Here is a 15,488-nt window from a genome sequence, read left to right on the forward strand (position 1 = left end):
AGAAATGATTTCTTTTTTAGTTGGTTACATTTTTTCTCAAGAAGTCACTGGGAGACTAAAGAAAGTAGAAATCAATGATTGGATATGTGTCCAACATCAACAAGGAGACATGAAGACCTGAGCCTCTGACAGACAAACTGAGCAGGAGCCATGCTCAGGATGAGGGTCTGAGTGACCAAGCAGAGCTCTTCTTCTTACTGTCATCCTAGAATATGCTCCCAGTTTTACAACTCTACATATCATTGCTGTGGTTCCGGTTTGCCAGGCAGTGAGAATGGATAACCAAAATCTCATCTTCTTTGTTTTTTTGTCCAAAATCAGGCTACTAGCTGTACTATTTATTCCTGTTTTTATAAATCTCTCACATTCGCATCTAATTGTTATTTTTCCTTTTCATTTTTAGCTTAGAATGACATTTTGTCTTAGTGATGGAGATATTGAGCTTGTATAAGATACATGGGCCTAAATGTGTGGTGAGAATTGAAAAAGAAACCTTAGTGTTCACTGAAAAATCCAGACATGAACACTACCCATAAGAAAAGATGGAAACAGTATAATGATGTGGTGGATGGAAAGGTTCATGCAGAGCTTACATGATTATAGTCTATATATTCTTGTATGCACACCTAACAAAAAAATTACTGCTCTACCCAGAGCAGCCTCATAGAAATCTCTGCCTCGAAACTAGAGAACTGTGTAGACGTAGAATGAGGTCAAGCACTATGTAAGTGTGCTGATTTCTACCTATTTGTTAAAACCCTTCCCCCTATCTTAGAAAGGCAAATGCTAGAGAGAAACTGCCTCCAGGAGTGATTAACACTGCCATTCCCCAAAATCCTTGCTGTAAATCCTGTTTGTGAAATAAGGAATTTTTCCCCACCTTCAAATGTCTTTTAAACACATTTTTAAAAAGGCATTAAATGCCTTTGAAAACCTTTAACTACAAATGTTTGTTTCTGCAATTTCTGTTCCTGAAAACATGTTTGACTGTGATAGAAATTCCTTTTGGTGGTCACAAGACTAAAAATACCCAGATGGCCAGACTGTTACTGGACCTCTAATAACTATAAGATATTGTAGCCAACCTTTGTAGGCATTAGCTAGGTTCTGCTCATATGGAGATAAAGAGTAGTTCTTCTGTTTTTCTGTGGGCAAGGTTGATTCTTTGTTGTATGGAATTTCCATGACAGGCTGAGTAAACTCAAGAGTCTAATGCCAAGCAAAAGGGAGTAAGAAGAGAGCCTAAGGAGGCTTGTCAAGAAAGAGAAGAGACGAATGCACTAGATCCAGCAGATTGGAAATCAAGAAGACAAAGCTCAGACACCATCGTCACTGTTATATTCTGTGAAGAGGTTAGGGATGATGGAAGACAAGAATAGATGGCTGAGTTTGACTTCTAGGGTGACATTCCTGACTTGGTGAACACCCAGACACCAAAGGCAACAACCGTGTTACCGAAAGTTTTGTGGGAACTTTCTTTAAGGACCCAGCATATTCTCAGGATATTTTTTACCTCTGCTCTTTAAAGAAGATTACTTTCCTGTTTTCTTTCAAAATGGAGACCAGAGAAGGAGCTGGTGTGCAGATGTATTGTCCAAAGTGATTCCAAGGACAAGCAGTGATGTCTTCAGAGGAAAAAGACAGGCAGGGTGATGCAGCAATAGCAGGATATGTTCTAAAGCAATGAAGCTGAAGCTGTTTGTAGTGAACCTCATAGTAGTTGAGGCTGGAAGATGGCAGAGTGGTAGTCTGGCCCTTCTCTATTCTTCTAAAATTTATAAAGCATTTAGTTTCTGTTTTTGGAGGAGAAGTCTGGTTACAATGCTCTCTGCTCACCCTGATAACCTCTTAGGAACCAACCTTATCTATAAAAATCCACCCTCCCCAGAAGATAGAGATTCAAGATGGTGTGACCACCAAACATCTATGAGGATGAGGGGCTATACTAAAGAGCCTGAGAGATAGGATAGAGGCCTTGAGGAGAGTCTCAATAGTGGAGGATGAGTCTACAAGCACACAATATGTCTCCTGCGAAGATGCTTTTAAAAAGTGGTTTTATGGATTTGAGAAAAAAAGATGGTGCTTGACAGAGGGAAGCAGAGCTAGAGATGCTGTGGTAGTAACAGGTATGCGGATGTGGCTGCAGCAGACAAAGGGGCATGCTGTTGGTGAGTAGGGCAGATTCTGAGGCCACTGGGAGACTTTGGCTACAAGCAGGCTCAATGCTGCCCAGATCCTTCCCACTGTCCAGTCTCATGATCATACCAACTCTGAGTACCAACTCATCCAAAATGAATGGCTTTCTTTGAAAGACTTCTGTGGTCCATGCTGCCACTGGAAAGTATACAGAAGCCCAAATCATTGAGGCTTCCCACTACTATGGGAAAGGAAGCTTCTTTGCAGTAATATTGATAACTGCAGACTCAGAATTGAGAATGAGACATTGAAGGCTTCTGTGATAACCTCTCCTCCACCAACTGTCCCTAGCAACAGCAATAGCAGCAGCAGCAGCAGCAACAGCAGCAGCAGCAACAACAACAACAAAACAATCCAGACAGGAATCTGTTGAAGAAACCCCTGAAATGTATGATAAAGATACTGAAGGTCTGCATAGTTGATAGCTTCCGGTGGGAGAGGGAGAATGAGGTGTCGCGCCCGCTCTCGACCAGCAAGAACGACGCGACCACCAGTCCTTCTAACAGCAGTTTATTCAGTCCTGATTCTTCTTGTTTATATCTCCCCCGAACCCTGGGCCTCTCACTCCTTTTATACTCTCTCTCATCCACGAACCGCAGGCCACGCCCCCTCGCCAGTCACGAGGCTTCAGCTAATCAGGGCAGCAGGGGCAAATCTCCACCAAATTGGATTCACCTGTATCCTGGTACACCTGCGCAGCACTCAAGATGTTTGTGTCTTATATGAGGAAGTCAGGTGCAAGTCATATGACTTAGCTGCAGTCCCTGGCGCCTTTGGGACTGCCGCCACACCCGCTCCCCACAATTCCCCCTTTTTTCTTTTTTGGCAGAGAGAATGTCTGTAGATAGCCCCCCGCAGCCATGCCCCTTACCCGTCCTTGGGTGACAAACAGCATTGGTTTGATCCCTGTCTTAGGTTGGTGACATGCCCAGGGAGTCTTATCACTGACTACCTCTCAATTATGCCAAGCCACTCCTGGGGAGATTGTGTTTTGCTTGCGGCAGGTGCATCAAAAGGCCAGGATGTTAATTAACCTATGGCCAGATCTTAATTGCTGCAAGCAAGCCTCATGGGTGAAGGTAGAGGTCTGATCCCCAGTGTGCAAGCATAGGGGCCCTACACAAAACCATCCCTTAGGCTCATCACCCAGAGAGGTCTTGGCCAGCTCCCGTGTCGTTTTTCCTGGGGGAAGGGAACTAGGACACTGAACCTTCATGCAATCAGACGTGCCTTCCACAGGATGCCAACAGCAAGCTATCCTCTGTGCAGTGCTTAGCCTCGCACCCCACGGCATAACGCAGCATAATTTCTTTTAGAGCGGCAAACCGAATCTGAGGAGATTGTCCCGCCTCCACTGCAGCAAAAGCCTACGCTACCATGGCGAAAGTGCGGGCCGCACACTCTGCACCTAACACATGTGCCAAACACAAAACACACACACACACACTATAACAAGCATACATCCCAGGGCTCTCACCCCCGCTCATCTTCCCTAAAGCAAGGGATAGATGGCCAGAGGGGCTATATCTTTAAGGGGAATTCAGGGATCAAAAAGCGTGGAAAAATTTGAATGTCATGTCGAGCTGGTATCGGCTTCTGGAATACCGAAAGGATCTCTCATCACGGCTCCATCCTTTGTGCTTGTGGGATCATCCACCACATCCACAGGGGCAACTGGATCAGGATCCTCATTCTTGCAGCGTCTCACCAATCTCTCCGGCACCCAAAGAGGTTCCATCTGGTCCTGTGGAAACACACAAACAGACCCTCTCGCCCACGTCAACACCTGATCTACTCGATCCCCAGGGGGGATGGACACAATACCTCGTGGTGATGAGACCATAACCTCAATCACCTCTGTGTCCATCTGGGGAGTCAATATGAGAGTCAAGTTTTCACTAGCTTCCCCTCTGTTAGGCAATGATTTCCACGCCCTTATAGCAATCTGATTCACCTGCTCAAACACCTGCACTGGATATCCTGTCTGTTGTTGTGCAAATCTACCTTGATCAAGCAGCATATCTCTATCCCATGCAAATTTAGCTTGATGAGTGAAAATAGGACATCCCAGCAAGGAGAATCTATCCTCTTTCCAGACCTCCGGACAGAAGGTCTGCCCATAGATGGCTGACGAGGAGGCATAGGGAGGGGGAGCAAAAGCTAATTCGCCTTCCTCCTCTGCCTCAACTCTTTTATTTTGTCCTTTCTGTCCACCTGATAACACTGTGTCTCCTTTCTTTTTCCTTTTTCTTTTTAAGCCCTTCTCCTCTTCCGACATATTTTCTTGTTGCTCTATAAGGATTTTCTGACCTGTCTTGACTGCCTCTTGATTCAAACAGTAACAGAGTCCATATATCAGAACAAACAAGACCAAAACTATCAGACCTACCCACAAAGGGTCAATGGGAGAAAAAAGCATAACTACACAGCGAGGATCTATTGATCACTACACTGAGGTTATCATAGTTCCTTAACTTGTCCCCAAACCGGGAACCTTAACTTGTCCCAAAGCCGGGAACCTTTCGTTACCTTGTGCCTGCTTCCTGGCAACTTTATGCTTGCCTCTATTTTATCCGAGGTCCTTCCCAAACTCCTGGGTTACTTTGTGCCTACTTCCTGGCAACTTTATGCTCACCTCTATTTTATCCGAGGTCCTTCCTAAACTCCTGGGGTTGCAAGTTTCACTCACCGTGAACTTACCCTGCCAGCAACCACTGACTGCTGAAAGTTCTGAACTCGGTGGGGGAGTCGGTTCCCCGTACGGGCCACCAATTGTCGCGCCCGCTCTCGACCAGCAAGAACGACGCGGCCACCAGTCCTTCTAACAGCAGTTTATTCAGTCCTGATTCTTCTTGTTTATATCTCCCCCGAACCCTGGGCCTCTCACTCCTTTTATACTCTCTCTCATCCACGAACCGCAGGCCACGCCCCCTTTTTTCTTTTTTCTTTTTTTTTTTTCTTTTTTTTTTTTTTTCCTTCTAATCTCTCCCCAGGTATTCTTACCTGACCTAAACTTTTCCTCAGGTTCAAGACCCGTGGAAAGGCCTGTATGCTTATTTTGTGTACCATATTTTCTCTTTGCTCCTATTCTCTCTCCCTGCCTTACTTCTGATAGATTGCCCTGAATTTCATCCAGAATTTTCAGCCCTGCCTTAACCGCTTGATAACATGTGAAAAGGAACAAAAAGGCTCCTAACACTAGAAAAAGTTCAAGGCCAAACATACCTTGTAAAGCTATTTCCCACTTTACTTCTGATAGACTGTCTTGAATTTCGTTAGACTTGATAGACTGCAGCCCATCGGCCCAGTTGTCATCACGAGAAAGGCAGAACACATGGCGGGAAAACTGCCCCTGCACGTGTGCAGATTATGTTTACCACTTAGAACACAGCTGTCAGCGCCATCTTGTAATGGCAAATGTGAGGGCGGCTTCCTACAATGAGGTGGGGAAGAACTCAGTTTTCTTTAAGGGATTATCCTGTGGGAGTTTGACCATACTCCAAAGAGTATATGTACAACACAAACTGGACTTGGTGTCTGTCTGTCTGTCTGTCTGTCTGTCTGATTTTGTGTGGAAAAAGTGCAATGGTAGAAAGGTAGACCAGGAGGGAATGGGAAGAGAGTATGATCCAGGTATATTGTATAAAATTCACAAAGACTTAACCCCCAAATCCTCCCATACTCACCTGTTTCCCCTCAAAAGCTTGGTCACTCTGCTTCCTTCTACTACAGTGTATTTAGGTTTTTGCAGACAAAAGCCACATGTATAAATTTTTATGAAAGAAAACATCCCAGTGATATATACATATACTCATATATGTACATACGGAAACTCTGTGTGTGTGTGTGTGTGTGTGTGTGTGTGTGTGTGTGTGTGTACATTCAAAGTACTTGCAAAGCTGATACAACAGGAAGGAATATTTTCCATTTTCTTAGCTCATTGAGGGTCACTTTAATAACGTGCCTTTGGGCTGAACTTCCTGCTCCACATTACTTAGTGGCAACATGGATAATGAACATGGGAGTAATAGAAATGGATCTCTTGGCTAGTTTTAAATCAACTTGATACAAGCTAGAGTCATCTCAAAAGAAAGAAGCTCAACTGAGAAAATGCCTCCAAAAGTTCCAGCTGTATGGCAGTTTCTTAATTACTGATTGATGGGGGAGGGCCCAGACCATTGTGGAGGGTCCCATCCCTGGGTTGGTGGTCCTGGGTTCTATAAGAATGCAGGATGAGCAAGCCATGATGAACAAAGCAGAAATTGGCACCTCTCCATAGCCTCTGCATCATCAGCTCCTACCTCCAGGTTACTGCCTTGTTTGAATTCTTGTCCTGACTTCCTTTGATGATGAACTGTGATATTGTAGTTTGAGCCAAATACACCCTTCCCCCCACCCCCAAGTTGCTTTTGGTCACGGTGTTTAATATCAGTAATAAAAATCCTAACTAATACAATGAATATTTTTATGTATGTGCTATTGTTGATTTCTTCAAGTGAATGGTTGAATGGAAGAAGGGAAACGTTAAAAAAAAGTGAAAGAACATAGTTGGAATGTTTCCATATATCCTGACACAATTTTAAATTTCCCCTTTAGCTTGACTATAATAGAATCATTGAAATCAAGTGCTGAATGTTATCTAATGCGATATACAAACATGTATATATGTATATGCATACATTTTCAGTGCCTTGGTGCATGTGCATATACATATGTGTTTATGTGTGTAGATGCACATACATGCATGAGTGTGCATGTCATTCTCAGGAATACTGTCCATCTCCTTTGAGACAGAGACCCTGGTCACTCATTGGACCAATGCTCTCTGGTTAGGCTGTAGTAGCTGGATAGCAATAGAGACCCTTCTGTCTCTGTCTCTCCAGTGCTGGGACTATAAGCTTGCACCACCATACTCAGCATTTTTACATGGGCTTTGGTCTTAAATTCAGGTCCTCATGCTAAAAGGGTAAAGCAATTTATTTGACAGAGCTATCTATCCAGCCTGTAGTTTTTATTTGCTGAAAGTTAGAATTTTGTTGGAAGGCCTTTCCAACTTAGACTGTGCTGTTCATCATTTCATAGCTGTATGTGAAATAGACAATTCTGTTACATTATAACTGACAGGACTGAGCATCTTTGGTTATTTTACTTTGTCTTTGTTTGTGGAGATTAATGTCACTGAAGTGGACATTGAACAATGACCCAGTCCAACCTTCTGTTTCTATTTGAACAGCAAGTAAAGTACCCAAACTGAAGAGTATCAGTTTAGAGTAGGGAGGAAATAATATCTCAGTGAACTGGCAAGTTCTATTTCAATAAAATTGCCCAAGTAATTTGAAATTGACCAAAATGAGATAAAATTATTATATGAAGAGATAGCCAATATCCTTTAGTGGTAGTTTGTTTGTTTAGTCAGTTAGCTATGGATCTTGGGATGGTATTTCTGTATAGCCCAGGCTGGTCTCTAGTTGAAGATCCTGCTGCCACTGCCTCCTAAATACTGGTATTTATGAGTACTATCATGTCATATATTAAGATTTTAGTAAAGCCAGGACTCTCCTGGAGAATAGAACGTAAAGGAAGACAAGGCATTTCATATTCTCTGCTGTGTTAGAGATTCATATCAGTGTTAGAAGCAACTGGAAAGTTCGATTCCCCCCAAATGGCACCAGATATTTCACATGTATCATGAGAGGAGTAGTTCTTAACCTGTAGGTCATGACCTTCTGGGGCACAAACAAACCTTTCACAGGGGTCACCTAAGACCATCTGAAAACATGGGTATTTACATGACAAATTGTAACTTTAGTGATAAATTGCATAAATAACAATTATGAAGTAGCAATGAAATAACTTTATGGTGGGGGATCACTACAACATGGGAAACTATTAACAGGTTGTAGCATTAGGACAATTGAGAACCACTGAACAAGAGTTTCATTTGAAGTAGTGACACTAATGAGAAAGTGTTAGAATGATATTTTCTGGGTTCTGCCTGTAGCAAGACCTCTATTTAAGGTCTCAGATAAAATCTCACTTTAGTTCCTTTTCGCTCGCTGGCAATACCAGACAAGTATTATTTATATCGTGATTGCCAGAGGTATTACTGGGCAACAGTTTCTTGAAAGATGATCCTCAACCTCAAATTTCCTAGGAAATAATAACCCTCTATCTAAGTGCTGCTTAGCAACAAATGGGGGCTCATGCTATTTAGATGACAGGAAGAGTCATAGTGAAAATGCCTTCAGGATCAAAATCTCAAATGGTTAAAAATGTTCTATTGTAGTATATATAAGACATACCACATTCTAATATAACCATCCATGGTCATGGTCAGCATCATAGGAAGAGAACATTAATAATCCATATTTGGGATGGTCACAAATCTCATTCTTAGAACCCCAAGAGTGGAAAAAAAGTTTGCTATAGTAATTGTTGGAGACTCAAGCTCAAGCATGAAGATAGAACATGCCCTAACTCCTCTATGGCTAATTATATCAATAAAGCCTTTAATCCTTTGAGGGGGAAAAAGACTTTAAAAAGGTTTCCCTTTGGTTGTTAGGATTGTCTATATTCCAGAGACTTACATGTTAAAAATTAGAGTAAGAATAAGTTATATAAAAATGTGGATAATAATAATTATCAATTTCTGTATTAGACAACATTTCTGGTAGAAGTAGTAGACACCAAACTTAAAATAAGAATGTCTTAGTTTACTCTGAAAGTTAAAAGGTGGCTGGACTTAAGAACTCTGTGGTGACTGAATAGGTATTTTTATACATCGTTGGTAGAAAGACAAAATAGTAAACCTACTTTGAAATCATTTAATGATTCTTATAAAGTTAACTATATATGACCCAGTAATCTCATTACTGTGCATTTACCCGAGGAAGATCAAGACCAGTTAACAGTTATTACACAGACACCTATGTTTTTAAGTGAATTGTTTGGATGTCATCTGTCTTTTTGTTTAAAATAAGAATGATGAATATTTATATATTTTTGCTTTTTTTGCTAGGTTATATTGACAATTTTTGGTTTAAATTCCATGTTCCTCCTCACGTGGAAATCCTGTGAATATTGGGAGACTGATATGAGGCTTATAACACTTAGTGCATGGGGCAAATTTTTCAGAAACACTCCCTTTTATTTTCATCAAGACAATTTCTATTTTCACAAGATCAAGAGCTGTAAATATTTCATCATATACTCAGAATTAGTTACTTAAATCCCCACAAATCTATTCCTGCTAGAATTAGTATTGGATCAAGGAGCCTGAAATTGTAAAGATTTAAACCTGAGGAAGGATGGAAACCATAACGATAAGTTACTGGTCTTCCCTTACTCCACAACCTCTTGAAATGCATCTCTCTTGCATTTAGTTTCTAGCCATTTTTATTTTTAATTAAAATCTCAAAGCGAAACATACAGCAATGAATAAGTTCTGAAAATTAATACCATGCTCTAAAGACTAAGACTCTCCTGTGTAGCCTGTGGGTCTAGAGTAGACACTTGGCTATTGAGCTTGTGTGACTCCCGAGGGCCTTCATAGAACATGACTCTCAAGGACCTAAATCACCCCCAGCTCCATGGCCTTTTGCTACATGACCTCTACTTACTTAACAACCATACTTCTTTTCACTTCCTTTTGAATTCATGGCCTTTGAGAATATGTTCTTCTGCCTTTTCACTTCTGCTAAAATTGTGTTTTGTTAGAGAGCTCACTTTGAAACACTATGGCTTCCATTTAAGACCTGCATTGTGGAATTCTCTTGCAAACTCTTGTGTAGGAGTCAAGGAATCAAGGAGAGCCAAGGGGTATGTAAGAGTCTGATGCAATAGAAACATGGATTTCAGATAACTCTACATGGTGCTCTGTGCCTGGGATAGCCCTTCTATGAGAGCCAGATCTTACAGACCACTCCCTAAGGAAACAAGCAGCTGAGCATCACCAGCAGCTGTTGTACCCAGAACTGTGAAAATGGAAGCCTTCTCCATGGGGAGATTCGGGTGATCTTCCCCACAGCCCCATGTTGCTGTGTGGACAAAGCCTTATTCCTCCACCAGTATCTGAAAGAAAATCTATCTAGAGTTTTCGTGAGCTTAGTTTAATCAGGTTTAGGTTGGCAGGGGATTGTGCTTCCAGAATATTCCTGAATCAACTCCATCTTTCTCTAGTTTTCTTCTCTCCCTCTCTGAATACCCATTCCGTATGAGTCTTCCTTGATGAAAATCAGAATGTGGCCTGTTCACTCAGAAATTAAATATAGAACCTGAAAAGGTGAAGAGTATGAAGGCATGTCCTCTTTCCACACATTAGTTCCTCAATCTAGCTGAGTAGCAGTGAGCTATCCCTTCTGTGTGGTGAAGAATTTCTATGTTACATTCAGTAGTACTGCCTTTATTAGACATAGACAGACAGGCCCTTGTACTTTGTGAAGAAACACCTACCAATAAACATGTCTGCTTACCTCTGGACATACTATCCTACAAGTACATTCTATCTACCCAGAGACTGCATGCCCACTTAAAGACCCAGCAACAGCAGCAGCAGCAACGTCAGGCACCTAAATATACTAGTTTCTTGCTGATATAACAAAATACCATTAACTTGGGAACTTATAATGGGCATCAACCTTTATTAGTGTTAGAACTCAAACGACTAAATGTGTCTTATTGGTCTAAAACCAAATAATGGAAGGTCTGAGTTTCTTTCTGGACTTTGTAATAGAGAATTTCCTCTTTTGCCTTCCCAGCCTGTATAGGTTGCCTATATCCCTTTGAGAGATTAAACCTACTCCATCTTGGGACAGGCCTCCATCTTTAAAAAGAGGGGCTGAAAACTTGACCTGCAGCTTAACCCAAGCTGCAACCAAGTACCAGGAAGGACCCTATGGCTTGTCCTTGGCCTATACCCTAGAGTTACTCCCTAACTCCTTCCTAGTAACAGCCACTTAAACATTAGTCTGATTGTTTCAGATGCACTTTCAGATTATCTGTGCTTGTTCATGGTTTTGCTTCAAAGCACCCACCTGTTGGCTTACAATACTCATTCAATTAAATGCTTACTAGGCTGGACACCCCCTTGCTTGCTACCATTTTCTTTAACACCTTATCCCAATGAGAATTTGAGGCTTCTTCACCAAATCATCTTGCTGGTTCAGGGTTGGTGGTAAATAGGCCCAAGCTGGAGCTTATAAGTAAAGACCCTAAAGAGATCGCATCAGAGTTGGCTTCAGGGTGGTGTTTTGGGGCTTAAGAACAAGGCGTAACACCTTGAAGTCCCTCCTACCTTCTACCATTAAAGGTCTGTCAAAGCTTTCTCCCATCACAGCATATAAACTCTTAGTTTTTATCTGCCTCTTCTATAATTAAATTGTGATGATATTGCCTACCTGAATAATACATAATAATCTATTTTTATGGTGAGATGACAGCCATTTTAATTCAACCTGAAATTTTTTCCCCATTTTTTATTAGTTATTTAGCTCATTTACATTTCCAATGCTATACCAAAAGTCCCCCATACCCACTCACCCCCACTCCCCTACCCACCCACTCCCCCTTTTTGGCCCTGGCGTTCCCCTGTACTGGAGCATATAAAGGTTGCGTGTCCAATGGGCCTCTCTTTCCAGTGATGGCCGACTAGGCCATCTTTTGATACATATGCAGCTAGAGTCAAGAGCTCCGGGTACTGGTTAGTTCATAATGTTGTTCCACCTATAGGGTTGCAGATCCCTTTAGCTCCTTGGGTACTTTCTCTAGTTCTTCCATTGGGAGCCCTGTGATCCATCCATTAGCTGACTGTGAACATCCACTTCTGTGTTTGCAAGTTCCCGGTATAGTCTCACAAGAGACAGCTACATCTGGGTCCTTTCTATAAAATCTTGCTAGGGTATGCAATGGTGTCAGCGTTTGGATGCTGATTATGGGGTGGATCCCTGGATATGGCAGTCTCTACATGGTCCATCCTTTCATCTCAGCTCCAAACTTTGTCTCTGTAACTCCTTCCATGGGTGTTTTGTTCCCACTTCTAAGGAGGGGCATAGTGTCCACACTTCAGTCTTCATTTTTTTTGAGTTTCATGTGTTTAGCTAATTGTATCTTATATCTTGGGTATCCTAGGTTTTGGGCTAATATCCGCTTATCAGTGAGTACATATTGTGTGAGTTCCTTTGGGAATGTGATACCTCACTCAGGATGATGCCCTCCAGGTCCATCCATTTGGCTAGGAATTTCATAAATTCATTCTTTTTAATAGCTGAGTAGTACTCCATTGTGTAGATGTACCACATTTTCTGTATCCATTCCTCTGTTGAGGGGCATCTGGGTTCTTTCCAGCTTCTGGCTATTATAAATAAGGCTGCTATGAACATAGTGGAGCATGTGTCCTTCTTACCAGTTGGGGCATCTTCTGGATATATGCCCAGGAGAGGTATTGCTGGATTCTCCGGTAGTACTATGTCCAATTTTCTGAGGAACTGCCAGACTGATTTCTAGAGTGGTTGTACAAGCCTGCAATCCCACCAACAATGGAGGAGTGTTCTTCTTTCTCCACATCCACGCCAGCATCTGCTGTCACCTGAATTTTTGATCTTAGCCATTCTGACTGGTGTGAGGTGGAATCTCAGGGTTGTTTTGATTTGCATTTCCCTGATGATTAAGGATGTTGAACATTTTTTCAGGTGCTTCTCTGCCATTCGGTATTCCTCAGGTGAGAATTCTTTGTTCAGTTCTGAGCCCCATTTTTTAATGGGGTTATTTGATTTTCTGAAGTCCACCTTCTTGAGTTCTTTATATATGTTGGATATTAGTCCCCTATCTGATTTAGGATAGGTAAAGATCCTTTCCCAATCTGTTGGTGGTCTTTTTGTCTTATTGACAGTGTCTTTTGCCTTGCAGAAACTTTGGAGTTTCATTAGGTCCCATTTGTCAATTCTCGATCTTACAGCACAAGCCATTGCTGTTTTGTTCAGGAATTTTTCCCCTGTGCCCATATCTTCAAGGCTTTTCCCCACTTTCTCCTCTATAAGTTTCAGTGTCTCTGGTTTTATGTAAAGTTCCTTGATCCACTTAGATTTGACCTTAGTACAAGGAGATAGGTATGGATCGATTTGCATTCTTCTACATGATAACAACCAGTTGTGCGAGCACCAAGTGTTGAAAATGCTGTCTTTCTTCCACTGGATGGTTTTAGCTCCCTTGTCGAAGATCAAGTGACCATAGGTGTGTGGGTTCATTTCTGGGTCTTCAATTCTATTCCATTGGTCTACTTGTCTGTCTCTATACCAGTACCATGCAGTTTTTATCACAATTGCTCTGTAGTAAAGCTTTAGGTCAGGCATGGTGATTCCACCAGAGGTTCTTTTATCCTTGAGAAGACTTTTTGCTATCCTAGGTTTTTTGTTATTCCAGATGAATTTGCAAATTGCTCCTTCTTTTGATGGGGATTGCATTGAATCTGTAGATTGCTTTTGGCAAGATAGCCATTTTTACAATGTTGATTCTGCCAATCCATGAGCATGGGAGATCTTTCCATCTTCTGTGATCTTCTTTAATTTCTTTCTTCAGAGACTTGAAGTTTTTATCATACAGATCTTTCACTTCCTTAGTTAGAGTCACGCCAAGATATTTTATATTATTTGTGACTATTGAGAAGGGTGTTGTTTCCCTAATTTCTTTCTCAGCCTGTTTATTCTTTGTGTAGAGAAAGGCCATTGACTTGTTTGAGTTTATTTTATATCCAGCTACTTCACCGAAGCTGTTTATCAGGTTTAGGAGTTTTCTGGTGGAATTTTTAGGGTCACTTATATATACTATCATATCATCTGCAAAAAGTGATATTTTGACTTCCTCTTTTCCAATTTGTATCCCCTTGATCTCCTTTTGTTGTCGAATTGCTCTGGCTAATACTTCAAGTACTATGTTGAAAAGGTAGGGAGAAAGTGGGTAGCCTTGTCTAGTCCCTGATTTTAGTGGGATTGCTTCCAGCTTTTCTCCATTTACTTTGATGTTGGCTACTGATTTGCTGTAGATTGCTTTTATCATGTATAGGTATGGGCCTTGAATTCCTGATCTTTCCAAGACTTTTATCATGAATGGGTGTTGGGTCTTGTCAAATGTTTTTCTGCATCTAATGAGATGATCATGTGGTTTTTGTCTTTGAGTTTGTTTATATAATGGATTGCATTGGTGGATTTTCATATATTAAACCATCCCTGCATCCCTGGAATAAAACCTACTTGTTCAGGATGGATAATTGCTTTAATATGTTCTTGGATTCAGTTAGCGAGAATTTTATTGAGGATTTTTGCATCGATATTCATAAGAGAAATTGGTCTGAAGTTCTCTATCTTTGTTGGATCTTTCTGTGGTTTAGGTATCAGAGTAATAGTGGCTTCATACAATGAGTTGGGTAGAGTACCTTCTACTTCTATTTTGTGAAATAGTTTGTGCAGAACTGGAATTAGATCTTCTTTGAAGGTCTGATAGAACTCTGCACTAAACCCGTCTGGTCCTGGGCTTTTTTTTGGCTGGGAGACTATTAATAACTGCTTCTATTTCTTTAGGGGATATGGGACTGTTTAGATGGTCAACTTGATCCTGATTCAACTTTGGTACCTGGTATCTGTCCAGAAATTTGTCCATTTCATCCAGGTTTTCCAGTTTTGTTGAGTATAGCCTTTTGTAGAAGGATCTGATGGTGTTTTGGATTTCATCAGGAACTGTTGTTATGTCTCCCTTTTCATTTCTGATTTTGTTAATTAGGATTTTGTCCCTGTGCCCTCTAGTGAGTCTAGCTAAGGGTTTATCTATCTTGTTGATATTCTCAAAGAACCAACTCCTCGTTTGGTTAATTCTTTGAATAGTTCTTCTTGTTTCTACTTGGTTGATTTCACCCCTGAGTTTGATTATTTCCTGCCTTCTACTCCTCTTAAGTGAATTTGCTTCCTTTTTTTCTAGAGCTTTTAGATGTGTTGTCAAGCTGCTAGTATGTGCTCTCTCCCGTTTCTTCTTGGAGGCACTCAGAGCTATGAGTTTCCCTCTTAGAAATGCTTTCATTGTGTCCCATAGGTTTGGGTATGTTGTGGCTTCATTTTCATTAAACTCTAAAAAGTCTTTAATTTCTTTCTTTATTCCTTCCTTGACCAAGTTATCATTGAGAAGAGTGTTGTTCAGTTTCCACGTGAATGTTGGCTTTCCATTATTTATGTTGTTATTGAAGATCAGTCTTAGGCCATGGTTGTCTGATAGGATACATAGGACAATTTCAATATTTTTGTATCTGTTGA

At 41.2% G+C, this 15,488-nt stretch overlaps 1 long non-coding RNA gene across 1 annotated transcript in view; it reads left to right on the forward strand.

Moving 5' to 3' along the window:
• LOC102636024 overlaps positions 1-15,488 on the forward strand; it is a 73,340-nt gene that overhangs the window by 26,848 nt on the left and 31,004 nt on the right. The gene's annotated exons all lie outside the window — the stretch shown is intronic.

This window comes from Mus musculus, chromosome 2, assembly GCF_000001635.26.
Source record: "Mus musculus strain C57BL/6J chromosome 2, GRCm38.p6 C57BL/6J".
Classification (NCBI taxonomy): domain Eukaryota; kingdom Metazoa; phylum Chordata; class Mammalia; order Rodentia; family Muridae; genus Mus; species Mus musculus.